We start from the raw sequence: 9,375 nt of genomic DNA, 5'->3' as shown, positions 1-9,375 counted from the left end.
AAAACAAAGATAAACCACAATTATCTAGTTTCCCACTAACGGGTCGCGCTAGAGATTCTCAATCCCAAAGAATACTTTAAAACGAGCGGGCGTAAGAGATTTCACCTAATTAGATTACTCTCCTCTATGATAGGCGGCTACACCAGTAACAATGACAAAAATAAGAAGTTTGTTGTTACGAAGGATTAGTTTACGAGGTTTGGACACCAAGGAATTTCCAAAACCAAAAATATTCTCAAGATATTCATTAAAGCACAAATTCGGTTTCCAAAATTCCTGTAAATGCTCTGTCCAAAAATAACAATCGAAATCTCACAGAAAATCTAATTAGTAAATGCACATTCTAATTCTGTAATTTCCCTACAAAGTGAAATTAATAACCTTAATTAAAAGATTCTTAACTTACTTATTTTTCGTTCCTGGGATACTCTTCCCTTATCCGTTAAGGAATATCTTTGAACAATTATAGAAATAAACATTCACAGCACGTGTTCAAAGTTTTCCGACATCTTTACTTTGTAAGTTCTCTTTCACACTTACAACCTTGAAACCGATTTGCCACACTTCCAAACAAGTTTAGAATTGGTTCATCTGACTTTCAAGAACTATGTGATTGATCAAACCAACATTCAATCACAATCATGGGTTTATGGTTCTACCAAAACAAGTTCGGTTCTACCTCCATGTGAGTACTACGTATAGTCACACTAGCTTCCCAAAGATTCGGTTGACTAGGTACTAGGATCGGTTCCCCATATATATATGGTATCTAACTTATATGTATTGCACATGTCTATAGGATCAGTTCTCCTTTCTGCTATAAACCTTGTTGCACCCCATACAAGGATCGGTTCCCCTTGATGTACTGCACCCCTTACAAGGATCGGTTCCCTTTCCCTTACTAGGATCGGTTTTCTTTCCCCAAGGCAGACATAATCCGATCATACCACAGGTGATTACTTAAGATTGGTTTTACTAATAAAATTTATACCAATACAAAAGTCAGGACTTTGTGAATAGTTATACCAAGAACACAACAAGTTGTGAGCGGTTATACTCTATCAGACATATTGGTTGTTCATAAGATATGCAATGAATAACAAAACCAATAACTCCTGGAAATTTCCTTTTCGATTCACAAACAAGTTTATGAACTTACTTCCTTAGAACACATGTAAACATTGTTCACTAGGATGAAATCCTCACCTCATACCCATACATAATCACAATAACATTCAAATGATTATGGCGATGTCTTATCTACAAAGTTTAATGGTTAATCAATAAACCTCGTATTGTATTCCTTAATAATATGTCTATCTAGAGTTCATATATGCTTCGCAGTTATGTTTTCAATATGCACGACTTGAAAGATACGTTAGGGAATGAAACAGTTCAAGTCAAATATCACTAACCTCAAGTGGAAGGATGATTTTTGTCGTTGTAGCTCCTTTCTTCTTCACATATTCAAGACTTCACAATACTTGTAATGTCTCATATCCTAATGTTTTCAAGCTAACCTATACGAAGTTTAACTCTAGTACATAATCAAACGACTCTTAACATGAGTTTTGATTCACTAAAATATGACAACCAAACTTGACATACCAATGCTTGGTTGGTTCAACCGAGCAATGCTCTAACAAAGTTCACCTAACCTACCGATTTTAAACCCCACGTTAATCAGTAGACAATGAGAAAATATTGTATCCGACTATAATGGTTTTTTGGTTCAGAAGTACTGTAAAAATGAAACCACGATAATCAATAGCAAATGTTAATATTTTTACTTCCGATTATGGACATGTCTGACAAATTTTTGGAAAAGTCACAAGAATCGGTAGTTAAGGTTGATAACATTACTACCGGTTCTGCATATATCTGACAATTTTTTGAAAATTTACCAGAATCGGTAGGTAAGGTAGATATTTATCCTCCGATTATTGTGAAAAATTCAACAGTCTCAGACAATTAAGTAATAAACATAACTCAAAATACATTCATAACCCATAAACTTAAGAACATATAATCCAAAACAAGTATTTAAAACACCATAATCCGAAAGAAACTATTAAAACAACATAATCGATAACATCGCACAATACATTATCACCTATTTCCTAGTTTTCTTCTTAGTATTGTTAGCTAAAGTTTTTAAACGCTTAACACGATCCGGACGACCCGCATTATCACCAGCATCACCTTCATCTCCCTCAATATTTCCTTTAGCAAGAGAGCTTGAAGAAGCCTGAGATCTTTTGTTCGTCTTTGATGTTTTTTTCTTGGGAGGGTTCTTCGTCACTTTCTCCCCAAATTCTGCTGCATACTCTTCATTATCAACATTATCAATCATCTCCCTGTGCTTTTTTTTATATTCTCAATTGGTATAGGATGTCCAGCCGTTATGCAATCAGCGCACCATTTGGACAAAAACTTGAACCTATTCACCAGTTTTTTTAATTGACAAAACATCAAATGGAGTTCACCTAAAAAATTGAATCGTAATATTAAAGGGAAAAGTCATAACCATAAGCACCAGTTTATCATGACCTGGAGTTTTTTCTTTGACGATACATCTGTAAATGGAAGCCGCCTGGGTTGTCTTTGCTTTAAGTTCATGGATTACACGAAGATGTGAATGCTCCCGGTACCACTCCATATATCCTGGAGCATTTTCATCACCTCGGTTGACAGCTCTCCCAGTGTTCACCAAGTGGTACAGCCTCCGATCCCAATGTTCAATAACAGATGGTGTACCAGAGTAAACTACCTTCATGGTATCCTTGTTAGACTCGCTATGCTCCACGTCCAACTTGAACTTGCCATTTATGTGATGCCATGGTACTGGTTGGAAATAACCATGTTGTCGCATAACCTGTGGGGTGCCACAACGGTCCAAAATAATGGGACAACTCGGAATGACCTGATATATGTCCTCTAGCTCGGTCTTCCTTGTATGGATCAAAGCATACCTCTGAGGCCTTAATTGAGTCTAATTTCTCCCTCAATTGAACCAATTGCTGCTCCTTTTTCCTTGAAATCTTTGTGAACTTGTACTTTGTTCCTCTCGGTGTACCTTTCTCCCAATTCGGGTTTTCTAATGCCAATTTCAGACCAAGGTAGTGGTCATAGATCTATATCTACAATGATATCAAACCAATTATTAGAAATTGATTCTTAAATTAGAGAAGAAGAACATAACGATCAATGTATTAATAGAGTTGAGAAAATACCTGGAATAGTCTCACATTCCCGGCAATTTGGCTAGTTCTAAGCCTCGATGCCTTTCTCAACTCTGTCATCAAGAATCAATGCATGTCGTTCCCCAAGAGTAGTCCGAGACCTTATTGAGAGGACGTAATAGTTGTAGACGGTTGGCGTCTACTCGGTTGCCACTGGCATTGGGGAATATGACACATCCCAATACACACAAGAGATAGGCGGTGGCCGCGGCATCCACTTCGGCATCGCTTAACGGTCCTTTCTTTTCTTTCTCGGCAGTGCCTTTGAACATGTTGATCAACTGACTCATGTTAAACGTCTAGTTTTGTAATAACAACACCTGTTGAACTCAATGTATGATGTCTCTTTATCCCAACCAAAACAATTTTTACACAAATCATAAAGTTGTTCCCAACTTAACTGCTTTATGTAGTTATACTTGACAGCCACACCATGATCATTGAGATTAAGAATCTTTTTCGCATCATATGGAGTAATGGTCATATCCCCAAATGGCATATGAAAGGTGTCAGTCTCGGGATACAATCTCTCCACAAAAGCCGATATCGCGACCCGATCATGTTCCAACATTGAGTTCTCGGCAGCAGTAGATCATCCCGAGTTGGCTATAGTTGTCTTGAACCTTTCACATTGACCGTCTAAAGGCCAAGCTTTCAATACTTTTGATGGTGCGGTAGTGGGTTTGAGTAGACGAATCACATCGGAATGATACTATTAAACAAACAACACATTACAAAATTAATAGAGTATTATTACGAATAAAACGACAATACGTTAGTAAAAAAGAATACGATTATTACCTCGGTTTCATAGATTTCTCTAGCCCAAGAGTCTTTGTATCCAAATAACAATGCTCCTCCATCTCTAGGAGGCCCCGAGATTTCTTCTTCAAAATGCGTCTTCTTCAACTCAATGGGGACAAGGTGTGATGCTTTCTTAGCGATTGGCTTCCTTGTAACTCCTCCTTCTCCTTGTGTACCACTTGGTTGTCCTTCTTCTTGTAATCTAATTTCTGGAACACTTTGTCCAACTTCATATTGAGTGATTTCAGGAGCGCTTGGTTCTACTTCTTCATGAGTTCCTTGTTGAGCGCTTGGCTCCACTTATTTTTGATGCATTACTCTCCGCGCACTAGTGCTTAGTTACTTACCCCCTCTTTGACGAGGCCCTATAACAGTTGTACCTCGGTCTTTCTTACCTCTCATTTCCCTAAACAATAAAATTGGTTCGTAAGAATTACATTACGAACTACACAATCGGAAGTCATAATTAAAATATAAACTTCCGATTATGAACAACCGGAAGCACGTGTATAAGCTTTTCTTCCGATTACACACAATCGAAAGTCATATTCTAGTTTTATCTCCCGAATATGCATCAATTTGGGTTCATAAATTGATAATGTAATGAGATATATATAATCGGAATAAAACAATCTAACATATCTACCGATTGCATATACTCGGAAGTAAAGAAATAGCCTTTGGCTTCCGATTAAAACATAGCCCCGGAATGGGATTTTTCCAAAATCAAAAAAATTTCAAAATTTACAACTTACATAACCGGTAGTGGGTTGAATTCGTCTAACCTACGATTTTATGAATCGGAAGTCAAATACTATATAATATCTTCCGATTCTGAGTACCAATTGTGTGTCCTACATGTTCTGATCCTCTGATCAAATCTTAAGGAAAAATATAACCTAGCTACCAATTATGTCAATTTTAGGGTTCAGCAGAAAACAACTATATATAATCGGAAGTAAGCTATAAAAATTAACTCTCGGTTCTGGTCAATGTAACCGAAAACCCTAGAAAATGGACACAATCCGGAGATAAAATGAAGATCTAACTACCGATTCTGGGAAATAACCGAAAACCCTAGAACTTATTTTCATGGATTCGTCAAATTCAAGCAACATAAACACATAAAACAATAGAAACTTACCTAATTGGGGCCACTACCACCTACATGAGCGGCTTCATCTTTATCACGTTCTTCATGTTCGTCTTCTTCTTCGTCATTTGCAACAGTTACAATCACTTTGTTCTTTAATTTTTCTCCAATTATTGGATCGTCACCATAGTAGACGTTTTTTACTCGAGCTCTCGTGGGTTCATTAGTTCCAGTCATCATTTTATAGAAGAATCGACAATGTTTTTGATTCAGCGATGAACGACGACGATGAATTGAAGTTTGAGAACAAGGGAATATTGTTTTTACTCTCCACAATCGGAAGGGAAGAAGAGGAGGAGAAGAAGAGTTGAAAAGAAAATAAAAAAAATAAAATGAAATGAAATTCCTAGGCTAGGTTTTGAGTGGTTTTAATCGTTGAAAGGTTGTGTCGGAAATTATACAATCAGTAGTCATATGATGTTCATTTGCTACCGATTATAAACGGTTGCCCCAAATTCATTTGTTTGCAAAACCGATAAAATTGAGTTTTCTACTTTAACAATCGGTAGATATGATATGTTGTTATTCTACCGATTATGGCAATACCCCATTCTTAAACAAACTAGTAATCGGTATACAAAAACTCTATACTAAACTACCGATTATAGAAGGTCACTTAGGTATTCTCCAGAAATTTGGACATCCCATAACCGTGTTTATGAGTTGGAAATAAAAAAGTCGCCCCTAATTCTTTCAGGATCGTCCTTAATGACGCCAGGGTTAAGAAAACAAGAAAAAAAAACATGTTCAAATCTAGTCCATATGGACTAGATCTGAGCAGTAACTTTTAATGGTTGTGAGTTTTTTCTTTTTAAGTTTTGAAAAAGAGCTAGAGAGGAGAGAGAAACTTAGAAGATCCTTGCTACGACATTATCATGATAGATGTCAGATGCCTCAAAAAAAATAATCAAAATACATCATTTCCAATTCCAAATAAAATATTAGATTTATTTTGGGATTAAGTTTCTTTTTAGAAGCATAAGGATTAAGTGAAATGGATCAAGTGCCTACGGGATTATATTATCATCATCTTTCTTTTCCCTTTCAACAAAGTTTTTATCAGAACGATAATTCACAAAATATAGCTACAGTTGATATGGTCAAAGTCACATGAGGAAAGAGAGCGAGTGATGACGTGGCAGAGAAACCAAATGCGATTTTTTTCAGATCTAGTTTTTTGAATTTTTCTCATGGACTCATCCCATCTTTCTTCTGAATTTGATCCAATGATTAGCTCAACTAAGGTCTTTGATGTTGAATCAAGCATTGATTCGTCTGTTTTTCATTCTATAATCGAATCATACGGTTCTAAGGAGGGTAGTTCTCTAAAACCTAAAAAGAATGAAAATTCTCAGAGGGCTGGTGATGATGTTGATAATACTATGATTCCTAACAATTCAGAGATTGTTTCACCAGGGAAAGAGGTTGGAGACATCAATTCTAATGGAACAATTGGGTCTCCTTAAAAAGGGGGTTCTTCTAACCCTAACTCTAAAGGTTGGAGAACTTTGTTTACTTATACACAACCAATTACTCCTCATCCTCCTATGAAATTATTTTCATCTACTGAGCTAAATGGAAAGAAGGTGGTAGATTATGCTGCAGTTGATTTCTCGGCAGGAATTAAACGTTGTGAAGAATATGTGGTGGGCTTCTGTGCGGGGAAAAGATTATCTTTTCCAACACTCAAAAAAGATGTAGACAACCATTGGAAACTCAAGAATGAGGTGAGCATCAAATTACATGGAAATTGTGCTTTTATTTTGAGTTTAAAGATGACGGGGATCGTAGAAAAGTTTTAGAATTATGATCTTTTTACATCTCGAAAAATCTTTTTACAGTGAGACCATGGTCGAATTTGCTAGAATCGTCAATTGCTAGCATCAAGTCAGTACCCATTTGGGTGTTGATTTATAATGTGCCTCTGCACATGTGGGATATTGACGGATTAAGTCTTATCTCAAGTTTCATAGGAAAGCCTATATTAGTGGATGATTACACTCTAAAAAGGACAAGGCTATCTTATGCTAGAGTTTGTGTAGAGATAGATGTTGACTTCAATTATCCAGAAAGCATACCATTAATGATAGATGGAAAGATTACTTTAGAAATGCCCGTTGAGTATCAATGGAAACCACCTAAGTGTGAGGTATGTAAGGTTTTTGGACATTCCTCTAAAAACTGCACAAAAAATTTGCAAGCTAGATGGTCTTCAAAATCAAAAGGTATGGGAGTTCAAGATGGAGACAAAAACCATCTCAATGCACCTATCAATGAACATCAACTGTCTATTATGGATGGTGGAAGAGTATATGGGACTGAAAAGGTTGATCCAGTTGTTGTCTCTATTGCAAATGAGAGCGCAGCACTTGACCTACCCCTTGTGCTTTAACAATCTTCAACAACAAATGAGACCAATGTCAAAGATACAAGTGGAGTTTGTAAAAAAATGGATGGAGCAACGGTGGAAAAGAAAATTCCTATAAACTTAACTTCAACATCTACAGCATCGGAAAAGGCTACAGATAATGGACTGATTCACAAACTTTTCTATTTGCCTAGCGACTTGCCTTACCAATGGAAAGATATGTCTGACAAGGCTGCTCAAGCTACAGTAACAAAATCAGTTCAAGTTAATTCTATAAAGAGTCCGGTCAAGACTGCTAGCATTCATAAGAGTGGGGAAGTGAAACATAATCCCTTTATTGTAAAAGGACACGACAACTGGGAGACAACTTCAAGTCGGAAATCTCCAACTAAGACTCAACAGAGTGGTGAAGGGAAACATAATCCCTTTCTTGTAAAGGGACTGGGAAATTGGGAGACGACCTCAAGTAGGAAATCTCCTTCCAAGGTTGTTGCGCCTAATAAGGATGGTCATATCAAAACTAGGAGCATCGACACTCTTGTCAAAGTGAATAACACTTTCAAAGTATTGAGTAATGTGCACAGTTCTCAAATTGAAGGTAAAGTTATAATAGAAGAGTACCAAGAGGATAGTAAAGAATTTTATGATGTAGAAGCGGATAGATATGCTCAACATTTGGCTTGTGAAGACAAAACTAGTAAGAAAATGAAAAAAGAACGTTCAAGGCTTAAATGGAATGGCGAAATCCCAAATGAAAACTTGGGTAAAGCCCAACACTCTATTGCTAGGAAGCATAAGTAACTTGTATTTTTCTTTTGGTTTTTCAGCTTAGTTTTTAGCCTGCTGAATTTGCTTTGTGCTTGTTTTAGGAGTCGGCTTTTGTCGCTCTTTAGTTTGAGTTTCTCTGTTGTTGGTGCTGGTGTTGCCTTCCCCGTTGGAATCGCTTAGGCGCTCCTCTCCTCTCCTTTTCTGTTTCTTTTTTCATCAATATATTCTCAATCTTCTGAGTCAAAAAAAAAATAAAAAAAAAATAATTCACAAAATATTATCGCACTAGGGTCTATTCAGTTATGACTCATGAGTATGTGTCCGTGTCCCATTTACTCATCCTTGCCGGACCGCGAAAAAGTGGCGCCCAGGTAACATCACACAGGAAAACTTTCGCGCCAGAAAAAAGAAGAGAAAGAAAAGCAGAATCGAATTGTAGGAATTACTGGCTAGTCCAGTTCTAGCAGACCCAGTTAATGGCTAGTTCACCCGTGGAAAAGATTTACTCTCTAGTCCAAAAACATATTTTTGGACTAGATTATTTACTCTCTAGTCCAAAAACTTCGTGGAGATTATAAAGTGTATTTTGTAAATTCCTAAAACACCCTTCCAGGTCTAATTAGTATCAACACATGTAAATGTTACTAGTAGTATGTTACTACATACTAGTAGTATCAATACGGTGATACTACATATTAATATGTATTGTACTAGTAGTAACAAAAATATCTTATTGTTACTAGTAAATTATGTAACTACTTTACTATAAGAAACTAGTATACTACTATAGTATAGCATACTAGTATACTAGTAAACTAGTAGTAACTAGTACTAGTAGTAAAATATGTAGTATCAATACATAACAATTTTTTTTTTGATATGTAGTATCAATACATAACATACTACATATCAATATGTAGTATCAATACATAACATACTACATATCAAACGTACTACATATCAATATATAACATACTACATGTCAATATGTAGTATCACTACATAACATTACATATCAATATGTAGTATCAATATATAAC

The sequence above is a fragment of the Papaver somniferum genome, chromosome 8 (genome assembly GCF_003573695.1).
Source record: "Papaver somniferum cultivar HN1 chromosome 8, ASM357369v1, whole genome shotgun sequence".
Lineage (NCBI taxonomy): Eukaryota > Viridiplantae > Streptophyta > Magnoliopsida > Ranunculales > Papaveraceae > Papaver > Papaver somniferum.
This window is presented reverse-complemented; position numbering follows the sequence as displayed.